Source organism: Ailuropoda melanoleuca, chromosome 13 (genome assembly GCF_002007445.2).
Source record: "Ailuropoda melanoleuca isolate Jingjing chromosome 13, ASM200744v2, whole genome shotgun sequence".
NCBI lineage: Eukaryota > Metazoa > Chordata > Mammalia > Carnivora > Ursidae > Ailuropoda > Ailuropoda melanoleuca.
Window position 1 is genome coordinate 83,823,750 of NC_048230.1, and position 27,361 is coordinate 83,851,110.

The 27,361-nt window shown below is 36.8% G+C and overlaps 1 protein-coding gene and 1 pseudogene across 2 annotated transcripts in view; one reads left to right on the forward strand and one right to left on the reverse strand.

Moving 5' to 3' along the window:
• The window catches only part of MACROD2 (mono-ADP ribosylhydrolase 2), a 1,910,609-nt gene that overhangs the window by 88,804 nt on the left and 1,794,444 nt on the right, over positions 1-27,361 (forward strand). The window lies entirely within an intron of this gene.
• LOC100483590 lies at positions 12,877-13,892 on the reverse strand (annotated as a pseudogene).

Consider the following 27,361-nt stretch of genomic DNA (forward strand, 5'->3'; position numbering starts at 1 on the left):
TCTTTTGGCTTGTGAGTTTTGCTTATAAAAAAGTTTTGCTTTTTCTATAATTGAATCTGTTGAACTTTTTCTTGATTTCTAGAATTTCTTCAAGTTTAGAAGGTGTTATATAGGATGGTATGTGTAGGCTTCTCAGAGGATTTGAGTCTGAGTCTCAAGTGATATATTTCATTGGACTCTGTTACTGGTATCCTTTTTGCTTAGCAATTTATAATATTGATTTCTGAACATTGACTCTTTCCACTGCTGGTTAGCTAAAGATAACTAGAAATTTTTCTTTGGAAAAATTGGTATTTTTCTCACTAAAACATTTCTTTTGACATTTGAATAGAACTTTTTAATATAGCATTAAAACTAGTGGGGCCTAACAATGGAGGTCAGCTCCCTAGAACTATGTCATTAGCCCTTCCTTTTGCCATCATTCTTGGCAAGAGAAAGCTTCTCCAAACTTTTTCTTTTCATTCTACCCTTCTTCCAAATTGCAAATTCTGAATGGCTTAGATCTGGTCTAGTACCTATTATTGATCTAGAATGGACTTCTATAAGAGGCTTCAAGGGACGAGTTTACAGTTTTCTCCCATGAGTCTAGTATCAAACTCAAAGGATGGTTATAAACAATAATTTGATTATTGTGATTTTTAACACCCATCCATATTACTGATCATTTTTGATGCTTTAGGTATATCTATAACATTCCTAGACTGATGTTAAAAACATCCTAAACAAGGGAATTCTTTGCCATGGTAGATGCATTTGTTCTTTTAACATAAAGATATTAAGGACCTATTATGGGCTAGCTCTGCAGGCCTTTTTATTTTTTTGCCTTTTCCATTTGACACTCATATGTCGAATAGCCCATGCTAAGGAAATCTTCAGCGTTGGAAAGAAAAGTACATATAGTCATTCTACTTGGCTGACCTCATAGAAAGACTTGGGTTTTATACCCCAGCTAGTAGTTATGTAAATTTAGGAGTATTTTGATTTTTACAATGTAAATGTATGATAATTTGTTCACATGTGGGATTATTTCTACTAGGGTTTAGTTTAAGTATTGAAATGAAAATTAGAAGCATGAAAATGGGAAAACTCTAATTAGTTTCCTGTCAGGGGTACACAGTCATTTTGTATGGATTAAGAGGTTAGAAAGTGATCCTGTCATAGAGTGTCATATAATTTTATTTTTATTTTTTTATTATTTTTTATAATAATATTTTTTTATTATATTATGTTAGTCATATAATTTTAAAGTTTGAAAGGAATTGAAAGATTATCCACACCAGGTGTATTATGTTACAGATGGGGAAACTGAGGCTTAGAGAAAGGAATAACATTTTCAAGGGTGTGAACATACAGGCTATATAGTGGCAGAACCAGTAGGATCCAGGTGTCCTGATATTTACTTCTGTTCTTTTCCTCAATTCAGTTCCATGTCCTATTTATCATACTTAATAATTCAGTAGAAACTTGACATGTATTTCATGATGTTAAGTTGATATGGTGGGTTGGACTGTGGAAGGTTTTCAGGATTCATTGTTTTTTTCTGTGGTATTGGAACAGTATGGTTTCTATTAAAATACTCAGTGAGCCTTCTCTTTTGAAATATTTGTTTGGGTGAAATATGGATTGTAACTGAAACCTCTGACTTCAGCATTATAGTTTAGCCTGAGTGAATTTCTGAAATTTTTGTATTGCATTGTTGTTGAATATTTTGGGTTTTTTGGTTTTAGTGTTTCTACAGATATGTTTTCTTCTGCTGACTGCTTTTCTATTGACCTTCTTTTTGCTTGAAATGACAAAACTAAAAGATACATTGTTGTGTCTTTTAACAAAAATATTGATCTTTTATTTATATAAAAACATCTTGGTTGTTAAATTGCTTTATTAATTTCACATTTTAGAAGCATGCTTCTCTTTCGTCTTTTATGTTGAAAATCTGTAATTGTTTGGTGTAAGAGTTACTTCAGTTACTCTCTATTTTAAACTTGGATTTCTTTTTAATATAGAGATATGAATGAATCCTTTCCCCCCTTTAATTTATCCTGCTGTATTAAAAGAAATATTTTGTATAGTTGTTTGATTTTTCTAAGCTATCAGTAATGTTACATAGGTCATCTTTGGATATTCCAATTCTCTGTCATTGGTAAAGTTTCTAATCCTGCTGGTTTCGCCTACTTTCAGAAATCGTTTTGTAAAACAGCATGGCTATATGCATGCTTGCCATTTCTTCAGTATATGGAATCCAGGCAGCTTGGATTTAAATTCTCTTTCTCTGTCACTTACTAGCTAGGGTCACGAAGGCTAGTCAAGGCTTGATAAAGATCATTCAACCCCTAACTGAATCTCTCTTCTCATTTTTGTGAGGATTAAATATAACAATACATTGTCAGTGCTCAATATTTAATTCCTGTAAAAAAAAACTGTAAAAAATGTACAGTACAAATGTATAAAATGTACAAAAAATACTGTACAAAGATACAGAATAGAATTCTGAAACATTATCCTGTTAGCCATTATCTAATTCATCCAGTTTACCTTCTTCACGAATTAATATGTGACCCTTTCTCCTTACACGAAGGACCTGGGATTATTTCATTAGGAGGGATCTATAAGAAGGTTCCCAAAGATGATACTATTAAAGGATATGTGTTTTCCCCTACAATAAGATCAAGAGTTCCTTTTCAAGGGGTGTCAGGTCAAATATTTGAAAATTTCCTTCTGGCGATCTCTTTATTGCTCCTGGGAATAGCATCTATTTGGATTGAAGAAATTAAATATATGGGCATTGTATTGTACAGAAATTCTGTACAACTATATAATGCTTCCATCTGTTCATTTTTCATTTTTGTCACCTTGACTTTCCTGTCTTAGATTCCTGAGGCAATCAGACACCCTCCCCTGCAGAGTCTGTGTCCATCTGGTCCACATAACTCCTTCCCTGTGTATGAGAATACATCACAGCTATTTGGGATTAGAAACCTTACAGTGTCTTCTTCCAAATTGTAGTTTAACTCAGGCTTGGCACCAAACTAGTGTTTTTTGACGAGATTGTCGTCAGGCAAGAGAATGAGGCTATCTCTGTAGCTTGGTACCACAGAGAAATTAGTTTGCCTCGTGAACATGCAGAGAACAAGGTACATAATTTTCAGTACTTGAAGCATAGTCATATGCATATAAATACCTTCTGACTTTGCCAGAAGATATTTAATTTTTAACCTATGAGCCCTATTTTAACCAAATATAGTCTAAATGTCACTTCAAATGATGACACAAATAAAGTCACTTTAATATTGATTATCTAAAGCTCCTGTTTTTGTCCCTGATATATCCTCTGGGACCTCTAGTTATCTTTCCAATGTGCATCTTCCTCTGACTATTTCTGGATATCTCACTAAACTACTTCTCAGCTGCCATGTGACATTGGCCATAGTCTTTCTCTCCTACTCAAGCTTTCCATGTTTGGAGGAGCCTCACCATTGCTAGCACTGCACCAACCATGGTGAAGATGTGAGGAGGGAGAACTATAACCCTAACTCCATGTTTTACCTGGTTACTTAGGCCTGGCTCTGCATATTGATAGCCTTTCCTAGAGAAGAAAAATAAAGGTCTACCTCCGTAGACATAAAGCTCCTTAAAGAAGTCTTCTAAAGTAGTAGGGTTTTAAAACCACATCTAAAATCTGAAGGTAAAGGTTAGCATCCTTGTTCAAGAATGGTAACATACCTGGCCTCTGAGTACATTGTAAAGAATGATGGGTTGGATGTTTCTGGCAGTTTTAAGGCTTAGGCAAGAGAGGGAAGAGAGGATTCATGGGAAAATGGGAAATGGTAAAGAGGGTAACTAAAGGGTGGGGAAATAAAAATGGTAAGTTTGTGATCAGCAGTGATAAAATTCCCCTCACAATTATTAGAGATACAACTTAGTAATTGTGTGAAGATGTTTAACCTTCACTAGTGGCGTTTAGGAATATATCTTTTCCCTCCAAGAGTTTTAGCTCTTTCTAGTTTCTAGTTTCTTTTTATGATTATTTAACTTTTGAAAAGGATAAGAAGTATGTGGTAGTGCCAGTGGTGTTTATTTCCATTTTTTCCCTCTTGAATCATGTTTTATCTTGCTCGCAAAAGCAAATGATAGGTTTCAAAGGATGATTTGTTTCTACTATTTGTGTAAACGAAGTATAACTTGAATCTGACTCTTACTGCATGCATAAAATTTTCCTAGAGAAATTGTGACCTAGATATAATATTTTTTCGAATGTTTCATGGAATTGGTATAGAGTTATTTTTTCTTTCTTTTCTTTCTTATTTTGATGCTTGATTGAATTAAAACATTATTATATACCATGACTCATGCCACCTTTAGAAGGAATATATCATGTGAGCTACTTCTTTGATTACTTATCCAGTAAGACCAGAAATCTACTAGGGACTTAATGGGTTAATGTGCCCTCCCTTTCACTTCCCGTGTCCTAGATTTACATATTAGCTATATTTACTAATTAAAATAGCACTTGTCTTATCCTTATTCCTAATGGGCATGTTCTTATATTTAAAATTTAATCACATAACTCGGTATAATTGTTAGAAATTTGTTGTGTGATTACTGGAACTGCATGTCAAATGTATGCGTAGGTTATGAATGTAACAGAAGAACCACAGTGAGATACTACTTCACACCTTCCAGGATCACTATAGTAAACAAAGGGAAGGGAAAAGAATAAGTGTTGAGAGAATGTGGAGAAGTTGGAACCCTTATATATTTTGGTGGGAATATAAAATGGTGAAGCCATAGTAAAAATGTTTTGGTAGTTTCTCAAAAAATTAAACAGGATTATCGTATGACCCAGCAGTTCCATTCCTAAGTATATGCTCAAGAGAATTGAAGACATATGCCCATAAAAAAGTTTGCACGTGAATGTTTATAGCAGTTTTATTCATAATAGTCAAAAGATGGAAATAATGCAAATGTGTATCAGCTGATGGACTGGATAAATGTGGTTTAGCTGTACAGTGGAATACTATTTAGCCATCTAAAAGGATTGAAATACTGAAATATGCTACAATGTAGATGAATCTCAGGAAGATTACTCTGGATTAAAGGCACCAGACAGAAAAGGTCATATAATGTATGATTCTATTTAAATGAAATATCTGAAATAGGTAGTAGAGATAGGAAGCAGAATAGTGGTAGCTAGGGGGTGGGAGGGAGAGTAGAGAGTGACTGCTTAATGAGTATGGGATTTTCTTCTGGGGTGATGAAATGTTTTTGAACTAAATAGAAGTTGTAGTTGCATAACATTGTGAATGTACTAAATGCCTCTGAGTTGTATACTTTAAGAAGGTTAATTTTATATGATACGAATTTTACCTCAGTAAAGAATAACCAAACTCATAGAATTGAGTGTGAAATTCTTAAACATTGATAGCCATTTGCTCACTTTTGTCTTTTTGCAGATATCTTTTATCATTTCAGGTTTGGGCAACCTTTCTTCAGGTAACATCTTTTAAAAAAATGTTTGATCATTTTTCCAATATAAAAATTTGTGGTCACTAAAAATAAATATTAAAAAAAAAGAAAATTAAAATTACCTTAGTTGTACCACTTAAAACAACTCTTAACAGTTTTGTATATGCCTTTCCAGTGGTTTTTTTCAAGTGTATTACATGTGCACACATCCTATACATGCATGTACATATTTATAAAAAAGGATCATATTGAACATAGTACTTATAACATTTATCACTTGATGTGATAGATAATAATTTGGTCTATTTTCTGTACATACAAGAGCTTATTACATAGCTTTTTCTTTTTTAATGCATCCTTTTTTTTTTTTAGCTACAGCAAAATAGTACAAAGATCATGTTTTATTTGTCTTTGAATCCCTGAAGTAGCTCAAAGGAAAAGGCCATTTTATTGGGTTCAGTTGGACTGGATTAGATTGGATTGGATGAAATTAACATAGCCTCTAGAAACCAATGTAGAACTCGTGAAATATTCAGCATCCTGTTTTATTATCATATTTTCTAGCTAAATTTTAATTGGTGATTTGATGTACCCTTTATTTTCCCCTTAGGATGTCAGTATTGTATAAACCTGAGATAAATGTACTAATATATTCTGTATTAGTTTGCTAGAGCTGTAAAGATTCTGGGGTGAATTACAACGTGTGTGTGTGTTTGGGGTTTTTCCCACGCTACCAAGCAGTTCTCCCAACACCAGCTGGATGTCCTACAATTCGACTCAACTTTAACATATCTACCAGGAGATAGCCTTTGATTCCACAGGTCAAGGACCCAGTCCTACAAAACTTGCACGGCTACTTCCACCTCCCACTTTAGATACCTATAGCAAGCCCAAGTTGTCATCTGTGCTTCTGATGGACTAGCTATAGATTGGAGGTTCCAATGACCCTCTTCTTGGGTTTGATTAATTTGCTGGAGCAGCTCACAGAATTCAGAAAAACATTTTATTTACTAGATCACTGGTTTATTATAAAAGGATGTAACTTAGGAAGAGTCATATGGAAGAGATGCAAGGTATGGGGAAAGGGGGCAGAGCTTCTATCCTCTCTTGGAGTATGCCACTATGCACAAATCTCCATGTGTTCACCAACCTGGAAGCTTTCTGAACCCCCTCCTTTTGAGTTTTTATGGAGGCTTCATTACATAGGCACCATGGATTAAATCATTGGCCATTGGTGATTGATTCAACCTTAGCCCCTTTTGTCTCCCCAGAAATCAGGAGTGGGACTTAAAGTTTTAACACACTAGGGACAGTTAGTTCCCCTGGCAACTAGTCTCCATCCTTAGGTGATTTCCAAGTTACTTCATTAACATAAATCCAGTTGTGATGGAAAGGGGCTTATTATGAATAACAAGACGCTGTTTGACGTTTATGTCTTTAGTGCAATTTCAGGAACTGAAGATAAGTAACCAAATATTATGACAAAAGATGGTCCCATTGCTCTTATCATTAAGGAAATTCCAAGGGTTTTGGCAACTGTGAGCCAGGAACTATGGATGAAGACCAAATATATGAGAAATATATTTTGGTCATTTGAATAACCAAATAGATATTCCTTATGAATCACAATACTTCAGGCTGCCATAATAAAATACCAAAGATTGGGTGGCTTAAACAACAAAGATTTATTTTCTCACAGTACTGGAGGCTAGAAATCTAAGATCAAGATTTTGTCAGGTTTGGTTTTTCCTGAGGCCTCTTACAGATGGCCTTCTCACCGTGTCCTCACACAGTCCTTTCTCTTTGTGTGCATATCTCTGGTGTCTCTGTCCTAATCACCTCTTCTTTTAAGAATACCAGTCAGATTAGATTAGGGCTTACCCTATGGCCTCTTTTTACATAATTACGTCTTTAACAGCCCTATGTCCAAATGTAGTCGTGTTCTAAGGCACTGGGGATTAGATACGTGAATTTTGGGGGGACACAATTCAGTACATAACATCCAAGCTAAGAAGAACTATTTTATTGTGACTAGAAAAATTTTATTGTGTGGACTCAAATTAGGTCATCCAAATCTATCAAGAGGTAGATTTTCTTACATTTTTAGGGATGACTCTAATTAGGAGAAGAGAGAATCAATAAAAAAGTCTAAGAGGCAAGAACAGTAGGAAAAATGTTTGACTTTTTCCCCCTTATGCCAGAAAATACCTACATTTAGCATAGGAAAATTCAATAAAGCAATATATTCATACTATTTTGATGGCCTGAAGTGAAATAGCACTATTTTAGCAGTTTGTAATGAACTCATAAGTAGGCTTTGTCAATCAGTATCTTGTGGGGACCAGAAGAGCAGGTTCTGCTTTTTCTGTGGAGCCAAATAGAGGTATTCCTTTCAAATAAGAACAAATTGGGATAAGTTTGTTATGTTTTTTAAAATAAATTAGGAACACTTCATTTTTTTTTTTAAGATTTATTTATTGGAGAGAGAGAGAGTGAGCAAGTGCAAGCCAGGGGAGGGGCAAAGGGAGAGGGAGAATCCTCAAGCATACTCCCTGATGAGTCTGGAGCCCAGCATGGGTCTCAGTCCCAGGATCCTGAGATCATGACCTGAGCTGAAATCAAGAGTCAGCTGCTTAAGCAACTGAACCCCCCAGGTGCCCCAATTAGGAAGACTTTAGGTGAGTGGAATCATCTTAAGGAGAATTTCTTTTCAAGGGCTGGGTTTTGTTTGAATTTTATATTTAAGGTGAATATGGAAATTTTGAAAAAGTTGTGAAAGTTTTTAAATGTTTCAATATTGTATAATATTTATGACTTCTTTAACATGTATACTATTCATTTGGGCAGGGGATGAGGAATTGTTTTCTGAGGTGTATATTTGGCTTTTAAACTCTAAGTGGAAATACATTTTAAGTGAAATATTACTTCTTTTTTTTTTTCTCTTATTTAAAACAAACACATTTGGGTGGCTCAGTTAAGCATCTGACTCTTGGTTTTGGCTCATGTCATGATCTCAGGGTCAGGAGATCAAGCCCTCAGGCTCCCTTGCTCTCTGCTTGAGATTCTTTCCCCTTCCCTCTCCCTGTGCTTCAGTCCCTCCCCCTGCTTTCTAAAATAAATGAATGAATGAATAAATAAATGAATGAATTTTAAAAAGCGTAAAAAAATAAACACATTTTATAACCTTCATATATTAACGGCCTAATAGTAAAATCAACAAAATTGACCCAGAGAAAGCTAGGTTAATTTGTGCATTTTCCTTTAGTTTAATTGACATTTGCATGTGTGGAGTCCCTTAAATGCAGTATTTCAAGAAATAGTATGATTGTGTGAAACGTTTCTGTCTCTCAAAATGATTTGGATGAAACAACATCAGAAAACGTCAGTTAAATATTCCACTTGAAATCCAGTTAGCTTTTGATTAGTAGACTCCTAAGAGGAGACTTTAATAAAAAATTACTTCTTGTTAGCATTTGAAGACATTTCGGTATTGCATTTGGATAAGGGTGTGCCTCATGTCCTATGACTTTATTGACAGCCTTTGAACTTAAAGTAAATATTGAAATGTATTTAGTTGAGTGGAATATATATGTGAAATTTTATACTTCCGTAGATATTTGGATTTCCTTCTTTTAAGAGTTAGGGACCTAACTTTGTTAGGTTAGAAACATTTGTTTCTCAAATGTACACATAAACAGCAGCACATTTGACAGATAAATTCCAAATGAAGGCTAATGTCTTTTGTAGAGAATAACAAAACACACATTAGTTACTTGGGATTCTATTTATAATTTACTTTTATAGTTTGAAATTTGTTTCTTTCAAATAAGATGACTATTAGGGTTCTCCAGAGAAATATATATATGCAAAGAAATTTACATATATTTACATTTACATATATTGATTTACATATGTATATGTAAAGGAGACTTATTATAAGGAATTTATTGCTGAATGTGTACCTCCAACATTCATATGTTGAAATCTTTTTTTTTTTTTTTAAAGATTTTATTTATTTATTCAACAGAGATAGAGACAGCCAGCGAGAGAGGGAACACAAGTAGGGGGAATGGGAGAGGAAGAAGCAGGCTCATAGCAGAAGAGCCCGATGTGGGGCTCAATCCCATAATGCCGGGATCACGCCCTGAGCCGAAGGCAGACGCTTAACCGCTGTGCCACCCAGGCGCCCCCATATGTTGAAATCTTAAGCCCCAAATATGATGGTATTAGTAGGTGGGACCATTTGGAGGTGGTTAGAACATGCAGGTGGAGCCTTCATGAATGGAATTATCTCTTCTAAAAGAGACCCCAGAGAGCTCCCTATGTGAGGACAGTGAGAAAGGTGCTAGCTATGAGCCAGAAAGAGGGCCTTTACAAAAATGTGACCATGCTGGTACCTTGATCTTGGATTTCTCAGCCTCCAGAACTGTGGGAAATAAATTTGTGTTGTTTCTAAGCTACCCAGTGTGTGGTATTTTGTTATAGCAGTCATGAATGAAGTAAGACATTTGTCCACAGCATTGTGGAGGCTGACAGGTCCCAAGATCCGCAGTTGGCAAGCTGGAGATCCAGGAGAACTGATGACATAGTTCCATTCTGAGTCCAGAGGCCTGAGAACCCAGAATGCTGATGGTGTAGTTCTAGTCTAAAACCCAGTAGGCTCCAGACCTAGAAAAAGCTAATGTTTGAGTTCAAAGGCAGGAAAAACCTGTTGACCCAGTTCAAAGACAGGCAGGAAGAATTCCCTTATTTGGTGGAGGTTCTGCTTTTTTTGTTCTATTTAAGCCTCCAGCTGATTGGATGGGCCCCCCCCCCTCACATTAGGGAGGGTAATCTGCTTTAATCAGTCTGTTATTTAAATGTAAAACGCATTCAAAAATATCCTCACAGAAACACCCAAGAACAATATTTGACCAAATATCTTGGCATTCATTTCATGGTCGTTGAGATGTAAAATCAACTATCACAATGACTTATCTCAAAATTTTATTTGTGTGCTTTATGTTTTTCATCAGGAACCTAGGCTAAGTTACAACCTTTGAAATCCAATTGAACTATGCTATAGTTAATGAGTTATCAGTGATGACAAATCATTATCACTCACAACACAAATAATAAGTGAACTCTGATTATTTGTGAATATATTATTTTTCACGCATTGTTCTGGACACTGGGGATATCGTGGTGAACAAGATAAAGTTGTTTCCTACTGTAACTTATATTCCAGTGGGGGTGGCAGATAATACCCGATAAACAAACCAATGTATATTAAAATATCAGGTAGTGGTAAGTACCATGAGAAAATGAAACACAGTAAAGAAGTTCCATTTTAGTTGGTTAGGGAAAGTTCCGGAGGGATGGCACTTGTATAGAGATCTGAATGAAGTAGTGGAGGAAGTCATGTCAACCTTCATATGCACATATCTAAATAAAGGTTCTGGCATGGCTTAAGATCTTTCTTTCTTAAATCTCTGAATACTTTGCCTAATAGGGTAGATAACTGTGATGTGCCACCCAGGTCTGCCCTTCTAGAAAGCTTGTCGCTCCAGCTGCAGGGAGTGCAGTGGGCTGACAGTCCCCAGCTGCCAGCCCCTTCTGGAAATGCCTCAGCTGTAGGCAGTGAGAAGGACTAAGTGGCCCACCGTCGATGACTCGATTGCTCTGGGAATAAAAAGGCTTGGCCATTTTGGCCCAACTGACGACAACTCTGAAGGGCCATTCTAGCTCCAGAGTTACCTGTGGGGTCAGTCAAGGCTGACACTGCAGTAGGTCTACATCACAATTTGACTCTGTAGAAACCTCCTTCACTCTTTTCCCTTTTAATATGTTTGATCCCAAAGGCATTTCCCCCAAAGGCACTTCTTAAGTAACATCTTACATACTAATCTGGGTCTCAGGGTCTGCTTACCAGAGAACCCAGTGTTTGCTCAAAGTCTTCTAATTTACAGATTATTTATGATCCTATCTCAATATTACTTGGCAGTCTGTTTTATATCAAGCTGCAGTCTGCTTCCTGATAGAATCTTACATGTTAATGTGAACCTTACTTTTCTGACTCTAGCACTCTGAAAATGGACTTTCCACTTGCAATACAGTTTAGAAATTGCTAAAGGGACTATATTTTTTCCTAACCACTTTGATCTTATTATTTCACTGAGAGAAACATGTTGTTTCGGAAGCAGCAGTTTATCCTCACTGCTTGGAATATTACAGAATTCTAATACATTCAGTTATATTTAACTAGAGTCTGGTCAGTATTAACCTCTTTTGCATTTATAAAGAGAATGACACAAATTCATATCCATGAGTGGGATTTTCAGATTATCTCCATGCTGTGAAAGGAGAGAATTCACTGTATAATTTATCGTCATGAAGATGTTTCCATCAAGTATATTAGAAATACAAAATTCCTGGTAATGGCAAAAGGTTGTGGACAACTTAAAAGGGGGATTTTTAAGAAGTGACTATGTTTAATGTATTTTTAATGGTTTTATATAACTAACTTTTGAAAAGTTAGCATATAATGTAAATTCCCATTTACTGTGTAATTGGAATTATTTGTGAATTACCTTTGTTCTTCCTATATCAAGAAATATATGAATTAATTTAGTAATTTACATAATTTATAAACATCATCACTAATTATTTTCAAACCTGATGCCAAAGAAAACGAAAGCTACATACCATGTGTTATGGATATATGTATAATTATATATATATATTCATATACACATACACATATATCCACATATACATATATATATATATATATCTGTATACACACACACACACAAATTCTCTACAAAATTTTAGCATATGAAATCCAGAAATATATAATAATGACAGCATGTCATGACCTAGTGGAAAATATCCCAGGAATTTAAGGTTGATTGGAATTTGAAAATCAGTGCAGTTAACCATATTCTCAGGCTACAAATGAAAGAAAAATGTTCATCTCAATAGATACAGGAAAAGTATTTGACAAAATTCAATATCCACTTATGATAAAAATTTTTAGAAAATTTTTAGTATTGGAAGTATTAACAATAGAAGGGAACTTTCTTCTAATACTAGAGACATTTGTGAAAAACCCTTAGCTAATATCATACTTACTGATAGAAGACTGAATGCTTATTCCTTAAGTTTGGAAACAAAACAAGAGTGTTCATTCTTTGTGTGTGTGTGTGGTTTTTTTTTTTTTTTTTTTTTTTTTGGCTGGGTACAGTATACTTTATTGATGGTACATGACAAGGTAGGGCTCCCCAAGCACTTCCCCTTCTTCAGGGGGTCTGGGATGGAAACAGTGGAGGTTGGGAGATTCTCAGTGTTTCGGGGGATAAGTTGGGGCAGGGATTCTCCAGCAGCTGAGGGCCTCTCTCTTCCTCTTGCTGGGGCTGGTGGTCCATGGGGCTCTTATTCCTTGGAGGCCATGTGGACCATGAGGTCCACCACCTGGTTGCTGTAGCCAAATTCGTTGTCATACCAGGAAATGAGCTTGACAAAGTGGTCATTGAGAGCAATGCCAGCGCCAGCATCAAAGGTGGAAGAGTGAGTGTCACTGTTAAAGTTGCAGGAGACAACCTTGTCCTCCGTGTACCCCAGGATGCCCTTGAGGGGGCCCTCTGATGCCTGCTTCACCACCTTCTTGATGTCGTCATATTTGGCAGCTTTCTCCAGGCGGCAGGTCAGATACACAACGGACACATTGGGGGTGGGGACACGGAAGGCCATGCCAGTGAGCTTCCCGTTCAGCTCAGGGTTGACCTTGCCTACAGCCTTGGCCACACCAGTGGAAGCAGGGATGATGTTCTGGACAGCCCCTCGGCCATCACGCCACAGCTTCCCAGAGGGGCCGTCCATGGTCTTCTGGGTGGCAATGATGGTATGGACGGTGGTCATGAGTCCCCCCACGATGCTGAAGTTGTCATGGATGACCTTGGCCAGAGAAGCCAAGCAGTTGGTGGTACAGGAGGCGTTGCTGACAATCTTGAGGGAGTTGTCATACTTCTCATGGTTCACACCCATCACGAACATGGGGGCATCAGCAGAAGGAGCAGAGATGATGACCCTCTTGGCCCCACCCTTCAGTTGAGCCCCAGCCTTCTCCATGGTTGTGAGGACCCCAGTGGACTCCACAACATACTCAGCACCAGCATCACCCCATTTGATGTTGGCGGGATCTCACTCCCGAAAGATGGAGATGGACTTTCCATTGGTGACAAGTTTCCCATTCTCAGCCTTGACTGTGCTGTGGAATTTGCTGTGGGTGGAATCGTACTGGAACATGTAGACCATGTAGTTGAGGTCAATGAAGGGGTCATTGATGGCGACAATATTCACTTTGCCAGAGTTAAAAGCAGCCCTGGTGACCAGGCGCCCAATAGGCCAAATCCATTCACTCTGACCTTCACCATCGTGTCTCGGGGACACGGCTGGCACTGCATGGTAAGATGTGGCTATCTGTCGAATGGGGAGGAGCAGAGAGCCAAGAATGTCCATTCTTATCATTTCTGTTCAGCATTTTACTGGGCCTAGACAGTGCGATAAAGCAAGAAAAAGAAATAAAAGGCGGCACAGAGAGGAATAAGTAAAATAGTCTTTATCCTCAGATGACATTATTTATGTAGAAAATCCTAAGGATTCTACAAAAAATGATGTTAGAATGAATAAGTGAACTTAGCCTAAAAGATCAATATGCAAAAGTCAATTACATTTCTATATACTAGCAACAGACACTTGGAAATTAAAATTGGAAAGTACCCATTTACAGTACCATTAAAAAATATGATTTACTTAGGAATAAATTTAACAAAGTAGTTGAAAGGCTAATCCACTAAAAACCTCAAAGCTTTGCTGAGAGAAATTAAAGACCACCTAAATAAATGGGGAGATAAGTTCAATTTCGTGGGTTGGAAGACTAAATACTGTGCAGATGTCAATTCTCTGGAAATTGGTCCACAGATTAAACATGATTCCAGTCAAAATCCTTGTTGGCTTTCTTAAAGAAATTGATGAGATGATTCTAAAATTTATGTGGAAATGCAAAGGTCCTAGAGTAGCCAAATTAGTTTTTAAAAAAGAACAAATTTGGGGAAATTATACTACGTGATTCCAAAACTTACTATAGATCCATGGTGATGAAGACAGTGTGTTATTGGTGTCAAGAAAGACACAGAGACCTTTAGGCTAGAGCATAGATCAATGGAACCGAAGAGAGGTTCAAAAATAGAGTTACATACAGAGGAACAACTGATTTTTTTAGTAGTGAAAGGATAATCTTTTGAACACATTGCACTTGAACAATTAGACATTTATATGCAGAAAAAGAAACTTTTATCTCATACAACATACAAAAATATAAGCGAATGGATCATAAAGTTAAATGTAACCACAAAAACTATAAAAGTTTTAGAAGAAATCATAGGGGAATAGGAAGCTGAAGACAAAGAGACCTAAATTTAAATTCCTGGCTAGATAGAGACAGCCAGCGAGAGAGGGAACACAAGCAGGGTAAGTGGGAGAGGAAGAAGCAGGCTCATAGCGGAGGAGCCTGATGTGGGGCTCGATCCCATAACGCCGGGATCACGCCCTGAGCCGAAGGCAGACACTTAACCGTTGTGCCACCCAGGCACCCCTGGTTTTACTTTTTTAATATAGCTACTAGAAAATTTAAAACGATACATGGCTTACATTATATTTCTGTTATATTTCTGTTGAACAGTACTGGTCTCAAGTAAGATCATTCATTTGCCAAAAACAACCTATTTAGGTTTTTCTGTATTGTCATTTGTTTGTTATATTTTAGTATTATGTAATAGTTAGTTAAGAGCACACATTTAGAATAACACCACCTGAGTTCAAATCCTGGCTGTACTACTTGCTTTTTTACTCAACTATAACATGGTGGTAATAATAGTATCATCTTCATAGATTTGTTGTGAGGGTTAAATGAAATAATATATGAAAATGACCATGCCAGGTTCATAATAAATGCTTAATAAAAATAGGAAATTATTATTATTCTAGATATAGTAATCATGAAATCATTTTATTTAGAAAGGGGTGAAGAGGTATATGAAAAAAGACATAGATAAGAATAGCTTGAGGGCACCTGGGTGGCTCAGTCGGTTAAGCATCTGCCTGAGGCTCAGGTCATGATCCCTGAGTCCCAGGACTGAGTCCTGTATCGGGCTCCCAGCTAAGTGGGGAGTCTGCTTCTCCCTCTGACCCTCCACCGTCTTGTGCTTTCTCTCTCTCACTCTCTCTCTCACATAAATTAATAAAATCTTTAAAAAAATATTTAGAATAGTTTGAGTTGTCTCATATGAAACTTTTTCATTATTTGAAAAATTTCAAATTGGGAAGTACTGGTTGTTAGTTCCATTACAGTCATTTCATACAAACTACTTTGAGGTAGTTAAGTATTGAGTTTGGACTCTGCAGTTTTGGGGAGGAGTTGAAACAGCATGTCTCCACATGTGTTAATCCTGAAGGTTCATGTTGAACAGTGTGGACAGATAGGACTGGCAACATAATTTGTGGGACTCAGTGCAAAATAAAAATATGTGGCACCTTTTAAAAAATTATTAAGAATTTAAGGGTGGCAACTGCAAAGCATTAAACCAAGCATGTGATCCTTTTAAGCACAGGCTAAATAAAGCCATCCCTGCCAAAGACTTCTAGACATTTAAGCAATGGAGGATATTATTCTTCAAATAAAATTTGACACTTCACTTATTAATAAACAAGTGTCGAGCACCTCCTAGCTCTTAAGCACTGGTAGAGCAAAAATAAATGAGCCATGTTTCCTCTCCTGTAAGAAGAGCTGATAGATACCAAAGGGAGAGCCACCATTTAAAACATAGGACAGAGATAATAGATAATATTCTTTCTGTGCCAGAAATATGTTTTCTGTTCTGAAGGTATATTATTAGTCTATTTGGGCTGCTATAACAAAATACCAGAGACTCAGGAGCTTATAAACAACAGAAATTTATTTCTCATAGTTCTGGAGGCTTGGAAGCCCAAGATCAAGGTGCCAGCATGATTGTGTTCTGGTGAGACCCTTCTTTCTGGTTCATAGCTGATGCCTTCTCACTGTGTCCTCACATGGTGGAAGTGGAGAGGGATCTCTGTGGAGCCTGTCTTATTAGTTATTTTTATTTTTTAGAGAGAGAGAGAGAGAGGGAGAGGTGTGTGTGTGTGTGTGTTTGTGTGTGTGTGAGTGGGGGGAGGGGCAGAGGGAGAGGGAGAGACTGTTAAGCATGCTAAGCACAGGCCTGATGAGGGACTTGATCTCACAACCTTGAGATCATGACCTGAGCTGAAATCAAGAGTAAGGTGCTTAACTGGCTGAGCCACCCAGGCACCCCATTTTTAATTTTTTTTTTTTGAGTCTGTTTTATAAGAACACTAATCCCATTTATGAAGGCTTCACTCTCATGACCTAAGCACCTCACAAAAGTCCCATCTCCTAATATTGTCATCTTTGGGAGTTAGGAATTTTTTTTTTCTTGAAGTTTAGCTGTTATACAATGTTATATTAGTTTCAGGTGTAAACATTTGACATTTATATACATTACAAAATGCTCACAATGATTAGTGTAGTTACTATATGTCACCATACAAAATTATTACAATATTATTGACCATATTTCCTACCTCTGTGTCTTATTATTTTATAACTGTAAGTTTTTACCTCTTAATCCCCTTCCCCTATTTCACCCGTTCTTTGGCAGCTGTCTCCTCTGGCAACCACTAGACTATTCTCTGTACTTGTAAATCTGTTGTGTTTGGTTTATTCATTTGTTTTTTAGATTCCATATATATATGAAATCATACAGTACTTGTCTTTCTCTGACTTCACTTAGCATAATATTCTCTAGGTCCATCCATGTTGCCACAAATGGGGAGATTTCATTCTTTTTTATGAGTAATATTCTATTGCATTCTATTCTGTCAGTGGACACTTAGGTTGATTCCATATTTTGGCTATTGCAGATAATGCTGCTATAACATAGGAGTGCACAGAGCTTTTGAAATTAGTGTTTTCATTTTATCTGGGCAAACACCCAAGAGTAGAAATGCTAGATCATATGGTATTTCTATTTTCAATTTTTTGAGGAATCTCCATACTATTTTCCATGTTGGCTGTACCATTTACATTTCCACTAACAGTATATGGGGGTTCCTTTTTCTTCACATCTTCACCAACACTTGTTATTTCTTGTCTTCTTGATACTGCCAATCTGACAGATGTGAGGTGATATCTTATTGTGGTTTTGCTTTACATTTCCCTGATGATTAGTGATGTTGAGAATCTTTTCGTGTGTCTGTTGGCCATCTGTATCTCTTCCTTGAAAAAGTGTCTATTCAGGTCCACTGCCCATCTTTTAAATCAAATTGTTTGGGTTTTTTTTTAGTGTTTAGTTGTATAAGTTCTTTATATATTTTGGGTATTGACTCCTTATCAGATATATCATTTGCAAATATCTTCTGCAATTCAGTAGGGTATCGTTTCATTTTGTTGATGGTAGCCTTTGCTGTGTAAACTCTTTTCAGTTTCATGTAGTGCCTCTAGTTTATCTTTGTTTTTCTTTCCCTTGCCTGAGGAGACAAATCCAAAAAAATACTGCTAAGACCATTGCCTAAGAGTTTACTGCCTATGTTTTCTTTGAGGAGTTGTATGGTTTCAGGTTCACATTTAGGTGTTTTTTTTTTTTAAAGATTTTATTTATTTATTTGACAGAGATAGAGACAGCCAGCGAGAGAGGGAACACAAGCAGGGGGAGTGGGAGAGGAAGAAACTGGCTCACAGCAGAGGAGCCCGATGTGGGGCTCGATCCCATAATGCCGGGATCACGCCCTGAGCCGAAGGCAGACGCTTAGCCGCTGTGCCACCCAGGCGCCCCCCTCACATTTAGGTGTTTAATCCATTTTGAGTTTTTTTTTTTTTTTTTTGCATATGGTATAAGCAAGTTCTCCAGTTTTACTCCTTTGCATGTAGCTGTCCAGTTTTCCTACCATAATTTATTGAAGAAACTGTCTTTCCCCCATTTTATAGTCTTACCTTTTCTTTAATAAATGATTTGACCATATAAGAGTGGGTTTATTTCTGGACTCTCTATTCTGTTCTGTTGAACTGTGTGTCTCTTTTTGTGCCAGTACCATACATACTGTTTTGATTCCTAGAGCTTTATAGTATAGTTTGAAATCTGGGAGAGTGATACCACCAGCTTTGTTCTTTTTTCTCAAGATTGCCTTGGCTATTCAGGGTCTTTGTGGTTCCATACAAACTTTAGGATTATTTGTTTTAGTTCTATTAAAAATGCTGTTGGTATTTTGATAAAGATTGAATTGAATTTGTAGATTGCTTTGAATAGTATGGACATTTTAATAATATTAATTCTTCTAGTCCATGAGCATAGTATGTCTTTCCATTTGTGTCATCATCAATTTCTTTCATCAATATCATAGTTTTCAGAGTATAGGTCTTTCACTACCTTGGTTAAATTTATTCCTGTGTATTTTATTCTTTTTGGTGCACCTGTAACTGGGATTATTTTTTTAATTTCTCTTTCTGCTACTTTGTTATTAGTGTATAGTAATGCAACAGACTTCTGTATATTAATTTTGTATCCCGCACCTTTACTGAATTCATTTCTTAGTTCTAACGGTTTTTGGTGGAGTCTTTAGGGTTTCTATATATATTATCATGTCATCTGCAAATAGTTTTACTTTTTCCTAACCAATTTGGATGCATTTTATTTCTTTCGCTTGTCTGATTGCTGTAGCTAGGACTTCTAGAACTATGTTGAATACAAGTCATGAGAGGACATCCTTGTGTTGTTCCTGATCATAGGTGAAAAGAAAGCTTTCAGCTTTTCACCATTTTCACCATTGAGTATGATGTTACCTGTGGGCTTGTCATATATGGCCTTTATTATATTGAGGCATTTTCCCTCTTGAGATGGTCATGTGGTTTTTATTCTTCATTTTGTTAATGTGGTGTATTGTGCTGATTGTGTATTTTGAACCATCCTTGCATCCCTGGAATAAATCCCACATGATTGCAGTGCATGATCCTTTTAATGTATTGTTTAACTTGGTATGCTGATATTTTTTTGATGATTTTTGCATTATGTTCATCAGTGTTATTGGTTTGTAATTCCTTTCTTGTAGTGTCTTTGTCTGGTTTTAGTATCAGGATAATGCTTGCCTTGTAGAATGAATTTGGAAGCATTCCTTCTTCAATTTTTTGAATAGTTAAGAAGGATAGGTATAAAATACCTCTTGACTCCTGGGGGTTACAGTTTTAACTTACGAATTTGGGGGTACACAACATTCAGACTGTGGCAGAAAGTAAATACAAGTAAATATTATGTTTTGGAAGAGTAACCAGAAAGTTCCCTGGATTATTTTGTTGTTTACATTTCAAAAAGAGGGAAAAAATTCATTTTCATTTAAAAATAAAAAAGAAAGTATCCGGCATGCTCAGTGACTCTGATAAGTCATTTATGATGAATATAGCAAGGGAATATAAATATCATGTAACATGTCCACAATTTAGGTTATTATTGGATTTAAGTGAAACATTTTTTATACAGGGGTAATAACACTGAGCTTTAATTGTTATACTTAATGCAGATTCACTTGTATTTTCAATATGTATACCCAGCACTTTTCACCCTTAATGTTAAAATACCAACTTTTTCACTGCATAGTGGTGTAGGGCAGAGCTTGTGTATACCTCAGCGTCAGCTGCTGTCAGATGACTCTCAGCCAGTACCTGTGGGTGGGGAGCTGCCTGATTTTTCTTTGATTGTCAAGGCTGGGCGTAACTCAGGGAGAATGCACCTGCCACAGATCTCTTTATTTTTGAATTGATCATCAGTGGTGTTAGCCAAGAGAGCCAGCTGGTGAGCTTGTGTACCTATCCAGCCCTCCTTATGGTCTTTCCTTCTATGCTGGAAAAACAAAATTGAAATTTACCACGTTTTGGCACTAGACTTGGCATTTACTGTGATGAACAGGTTGATTATATTACAGAGTTATCCAGACACCGACCTTTCCTCCCTTCCACCATCCAAGGGAAATCTTCTTCTTCTTCTTCTTCTTTTTAAAGATTTTATTTATTTATTTGACAGAGATAGAGACAGCCAGCGAGAGAGGGAACACAAGCAGGGGGAGTGGGAGAGGAAGAAGCAGGCTCATAGCGGAGGAGCCTGATGTGGGGCTCGATCACATAACGCCGGGATCACGCCCTGAGCCGAAGGCAGACGCTCAACCGCTGTGCCACCCAGGCGCCCCGAGAAATACTTCTTCTGCTACCTAATTACTATAGTTTACCTGGGTGTGTTTTTTCTGGGGAGGGGGTAGGGTAGATATCTTTAGACTAACTATAATCCTGGGTCATTTGAGACCATTCCTATTGGCAGTAGAATTTTCAATTTATATTTTTAAATTTTTTTTCTCTTTAGTTTTTTTAAAACAGAGTATCTCTTTGTAGATACCTAATTCTTTATTTATCTACTAGCTAACTGGGACTTTAGCTAAGACAACTCAGTTTCTTCATTTATAAAATAGGAATAGATGAATAAAACCATTTTTTTCCGTGGCGCAGTGGTTAAGGAATAGGTTTTGGAGACAGAAGTACCTGGGTTTGAAATTCTGGCATGTTTGCTATTTGGTAGTTTTGTTTTGGACTTCATCTTTGCTTTCCCTCATATATAAATGAAAGATTTGTTATTATGATTAAAGGGGAGGATATATGTAAAGAGCATAGTGGATGACACATAGCAAGCACTCAGTATATTGCAGCTTTTAATATTATTATTCTTTTTCAGCTTAAAATCCTATCTTCACATTGATTTCATTCATTTATTTATTTAATGAATACATATAGTGCTTTCTGTATGCCAGGTCCTGTTCTAAGCAAACTATAGATATTGTCTTTATTAGATCCTCATGGTTACCCTATAAGATAAGTATTTTTCAGAATCTCTAACATGAAATTATGGCCAATGTAAAAACTTGCCCAAGTGCACACTGCTTGTAAATGACTAAGCCAGATACTTAAAAAGTATCTTTAGCATTTGATTTATATAAAGTCTTTTTCTTTTTCTTTTTCTTTTTTTCATTATAGTGCAGATCCACTCATTGTGCTTTTGGTTCTTCTCAGGAAGATTTGAAGGAACATTAGGTAGCTTACTCTGTTCCCTACTTTGATGATGTTTCCGTGACTTTGATTAGGGCAGGTGGAGGTAGCCCATTTTTGTCACCAGGGTGTGCTGTGATTCCATGAATCTGAATTTACTGCAGCTGCTGCATAGCTGGAAGAGAATCTCTCCACTGCTTTTGCACTGCTTAGCGACCATAGGTTTTTCAGCTTGGCTCTTTACCATCCCCTGGGCAACCGCCTGAGTTCCCAAGTTATTTTCTTTTTGTGTTATGCCATCTTTTCCTGCTCACTGGTGTCCTCATGTAAATGAAGGAGCCAGAGCTGCTGACTTGTTAGCAGAGTGCCTAGATGCCCCAGAAGAGCTCTATGTTGTCAAGCATTATGATGCTGCCATCCCACTCATTATTTTGCTAAATAAGAAATCGGTATGAGGTTGCCAAATTGATGGCTTTTTAAAAATTTGATATCAACAGCATTTTGTTAAATTTGCCACTGCTTTTAGGATTTGCATGTAGTGTCTTTCGTGCTATCTAATAAGTTCCTGATGAATTTGGGATTCATCAGAGATGCATTAAAATGCTTACAAAGGTTTGATAGATAAGCCCCTGTGGAATGTTAATATTTTCTATAACCAAAATTCCTTATAATCATGAATAAATATTGCCTGTGACTCTGATTGCAAAAGATTCCTTCATGTTCATTAGTGGATTAAAAGAGATCCTTGGTGGGGGCACCTGGGTGGCTCAGTCGTTAAGTGTCTGCCATCAGCTCACAGCGTGATCCCAGTGTTCTGGGGTCAAGCCCCACATCAGGCTCCTCCTCTGGGAGCCTGCTTCTTCCTATCCCACTCCCCCTGCTTGTGTTTCCTCTCTCGCTGGCTGTCTCTCTCTCTCTCTCTCTCTCAAATGGATAAAATCTTAAAAAAAAAAAAGAGAGATCCTTAGGGTGTCTATGTAGTATGAGTTATTAAAAAAGCACAGATTGGCTTAAAGTCTTAGGGTGGGTTTACACACACACACACACACACACACACACCCCAAAAATGCAGTGTTTCTGGCAGACTGATCTTGCCTTGTATAACACATAAAGAAAACTTTCCATGTCTTTCCTCATCCTTTTTTAAAAAGTGAATTCACCTCTTGATGGTAATTATCCTAGAAAATTTGATTAGGTGAAGCTTAAACAACAAACTCAACAAAATGAGGTTAGCATGGCAATGGGGTCCTGTCATTAGAAATTGTTTTCTGTATATTAATTAACCTGTAGTTTTCCTTCAAGGAAAGTTTCTTCACTCTTATAGGGAGTTTGTCAGGAGTCTAGGCTGATTTGTGAGATATCTTGGGAAATGATTTACGTTACTTTGGCAAAGAGACTTCTTTTTTCAGATAACACTGTCTTTAAGCAAACAGTGTTTGTATAATCACCTTGTGTAGCAACATTCAGCTTGAAGATAACAACCTTCACATGCTTGATAAAATGATGAAATCATTGACCAGCATTCCTAAGTGGAGTCCACATTTTATAGCAATGTGATAATTCTGCTTAATGTGAAAATGGTTACAGCATCTAATATGTGTGGAATTCCTGCTTGATGACCACTTGCTGAAAGAAAAAAAAAATTGCAAGAAGTTTGTCTGGTTATTTCATTTTGAATACATTTCTGACCATTTCATTTAGTTGAATCCACTGAAGAGTATGTTGGTTCATACACACACTTTGAAATGTAAAGTTTCTCTTCAGGCCCCTATGGAATGAGTATCCTCTATTAACCTTATTTCAGATTAAAATAAGTAAGAGATTTATGATTTTTGAATTACATGTCTAAATCACATTTTGGGGGGGAGTTAGCAAATAAAACATATTCTTGAAGACATTAAAATAATTAGATGGGACTGTCTTATGAGCAACCCCATGTCATAGGCATCAAGAGATTAGATTTTAAATGTTTCCACTGCAAAAAGAAATGGTAATTATGAGGCATAATGGAGGTGTTAGCTATGGGGATAACGCTTTGTAATATACAAGTGTATCAAATCAGTATGTTGTACACTTTAAACATACACAATGTGGTATGTCAGTTGTATCTCAATAATGCTGAAAAAGAAATGTCAGGATAAGAGACTGGGCCAAGTTCAACTCTGTATTTAGGTTCCTTTCAAAGTTAAAATAATTAAAGTTATCAGGTCTTATACTGGGCAAAGATTTCCCCTCTCCATTTTTGATCTCAATGACTTTTTTCTACCTTTGTACTTTACAAACTCATTTTTTTTTTGAGATTTTAGGGATAAAATTCTGATGCCTGGATAGATGTAAATGAGTATTTAGCCAGGAATGCCATTAGTCAGTTTTCATGTTCTTTGCTTGACCTCTTGGAAATTTATGAGTGTCTTAAATATGTGGATTGCATATGGATTAAAGACAGACTTTAAAAAAAAAATCCAAAATAAAGCAAAAACTTTGAAATTATTGATAAGTGGAAATACAAAGAATACATTACACTCCTATTTTCATTTCCTTATTCTAAACCTAGATTTGTCAATCACTGCTTTTCAGAGACTGTGCTTTGGTAAATGTGCATATTAACATACTTTAGCTTTTAATCAGGGTATTTTCAGGACTGCCCTACTTTCCAGGTTTCCTTCTCCTCTTAGACCTTTTACTTAACCTGTTTCTGTTCATTTACGTAACTCCTACTTATATATAGAATGATTCATTTATTATTCATTTAACTAATATTTATTACCTGCCTTGTATTTCCCTGGTCCAGAACTGGGGTAAAATATCGATCACAGAAATTTCTAATGTCTGTCCTCGGAGTTCTTACAATCTAGCCAAGGAAAGAAGAAAGAGGTAGTTGAATTATAATTACAATTTTATGTATTATAATATTCTTAAGCAGTCCTATTTTTACATCTTCATACTAGAGGATATTGTGTATTGTTCAGTGACTTCTAGAAGCAGCCTACATTTTTTGTTTCTTAGAGTAGCTGAGGGGTGGAGAGAGACAACATTGGTATGTTATTTGTGTAAGCACAGCTTTAGTGGCCATAATTACGGAGGTGTTGCCCACTGTACTGTCTGAGGTTTTTCTCCTTTAGAATATTCCTCACTTCCACAGATTTCTCTCAGGGCTCATAATGTTCAGCCACTCTGTATCAAGATACTTTTTTTTCCCTAGGGCCTTTACCTCATCCCTTGGTTTGAAAGCTATCCCCCGGGTTTTTCTACTCCAATTTTCCCTGCAACCATGTTGTATATGTATATTAATTACATATATGTATATGTATGTATATTCCCTTGTATATGTATATTAATTATCAACCAAATTAATATCCACAGTAAAGCATTGTATATGTGTGTTGTGTCTCTGTGTTAGGCTTAAAGAGAGTTTGGAATAAAGATGAATAGATTTACTTCATCCCTGTATTTACTGAAAGAATTTATAATCTAGTCTAGTATATATGGTAGTTACAAATAAATATTAGTTAATATCATGATTATTCTTTGTATATTTCCCAGCTCAGAGTTGGAGTTCAATAAATACGATTCAATTTGTGTTAATTTTTTTATAGATTTCTATAGAGAGAAACATCTCTTAGAAAAGATTGACTTCCATCTGTGTTCATTATGTTTGAAATCATTAAACCTCCTTGAAAATTATGGATAGTGGGCACTAGGTTGAAGACATGTAGTGGGGAATATAAAAAATACCAGTTTCTACTGTTTTCTTATTGGTACAGTCCTAAGTAATAGAGCTTTGATTGCATGAATCTCCAAAAATCTAATGCTTTTTTTTTTACTTTCTCAGAATTATGTGCTCAGTTTTGTAATGTTTACAAAATAATTAATTTGAAAACCACACACAATATCCCTATTCTAGTTCTTTCTCACTATTTAGTTCTCTATTAGAGTTTTTATGGAGTTCGGGCTTCCTAAAGATTTATTGTAAGTGTTCATATTTTCCAAAATAAAAAAGCAATTTCTGAAATTTGAACAGCATATTAAAATTAATATTAGTGAAATGTTAGCATAATTGTTTTCTGCATATTACTGTATTGAAAGCCTGTTTAGTCACTGCCAGGGAGACTATCATTTTCTGTAAACCAGTATTCTACTGAACCATTCCTTCTCTGTAAGACTGATTATAGTTTTATCCCCATTAAAGATTTCTGTCAGTATTGAGTTACTTTGTAATTTAGTTGTTGGCATTGAAAGTTGAATGAAAACTGTAAATTTGTCTTCTAGTTCTGCCACTTCCCTACTTGTTACTGCTTGGGCTGATTCAGGTTTCCTGCTGTTCTAATCAGCTGTAGACTTGTGTAGAATTTAGCAGTTAACTGGGGGAAGGGAGGAACAAGAGAAAAAAGATACAAAGCCCAGTTCTGGTGTATGCTACTCTAGAATCCACTGATAGATGTTTTATCTCTGCAAGTTATCAACCTCTGCTTACCCCTTAACACCTACCCTTCTCTTTGCTTGTGGAGAAATCAAGGAAATGTCTGCAAAGTCTTCTAGACTGATAGAAGGTGCACCAAGTTTTTTCAGGCATCCGAGGTTGAAATTCCCCTCCTGGATAGGAGTCAGAGCATTAGGTAGCTAGGGAAAGAACACCTGTAGAGCAGTTCCTCTTAACCTTAACCGTTGAAGTGTATCCTAATCAGCTGGAGAGCGAAGAGAGCCTACCAAGGCCCAGGCTCCTTGCAAAAGGACATATTTACATTAAGTTCCCCCAGGTGATTCTAATAACTAACCAAAGTTTAAGAACCACTGTTGGAGGCTAGAAAGATCTCTCCAGTCTGCATTTCCTGGGCACCATGAGAGCTGTGGGAGGAGAAAGACTAACCTTTTCTGTGAGGACCTGTTATGTTCGGGTATCGAGCTAGCTGTTTTTCGGTGCTGTCACCCTGAATCTTCACAACAGCAGCACAATGAGGTAAATAGGACTTCCGTTTTACAGAGGAGCAAACTGAAGTTCAGAACAGGCACATACATTTTCTAAGATTAAGTATGTGTAAGTATGTGTAAGTAAGTATGTGTCAATTCTGTTTGTGTCTAAAAACTATAGTTTTCTCGTTTGTACCTTATTGAGTTGTGAAAATTGAACAATATATGCAAAGTACTTAAAACAGCACCAGATGCTTCTGTAGTAAGCTTTCCATATTAACTAATATTGTCATTATCATTATTGTAACTATAGTTCTTCCTGTGAGACATGCATGATGTTGAGGCTAGTGATACAAAGATAATAAGACATGACTTGTCCTTAAGCAGTTTAAGAATAGTGGAGGGGCATGGAGATGTTAAGATGGCCAAGGAGTAGAGGACCCCTTTTTCAGCTGGTCCGCTAAGTCGAGTTGGATAGGTACCAGACTAGCCTGAACATCCTCGGAATCAGCATGAGACGCAGGAAGATACATCTGGATCTCTACAAATGAACATCTCCACCGCTAAGTATTAAGGTACGAAGCGGGGAACCGAGAAACCACGCACAGATATTGGAAGATAAATGGAAGGGGGAGGGAGCCTCCATGTTCGGGCACCGGGAAGAGGTAGCCACCTGCACGGGGGAGCGGGCGGACTTGCGGATCAGCACGTGCGAGAGCAGACTGAGACTGTGAGCTGGGGAACGCGTGCCACCAGACTGAAACAGAGCTCCGGTGTGCTTACTGGAAACAGACTGAGACCGGGAGCTCCAGAGCATGCCGGGGGGGGGGGGGG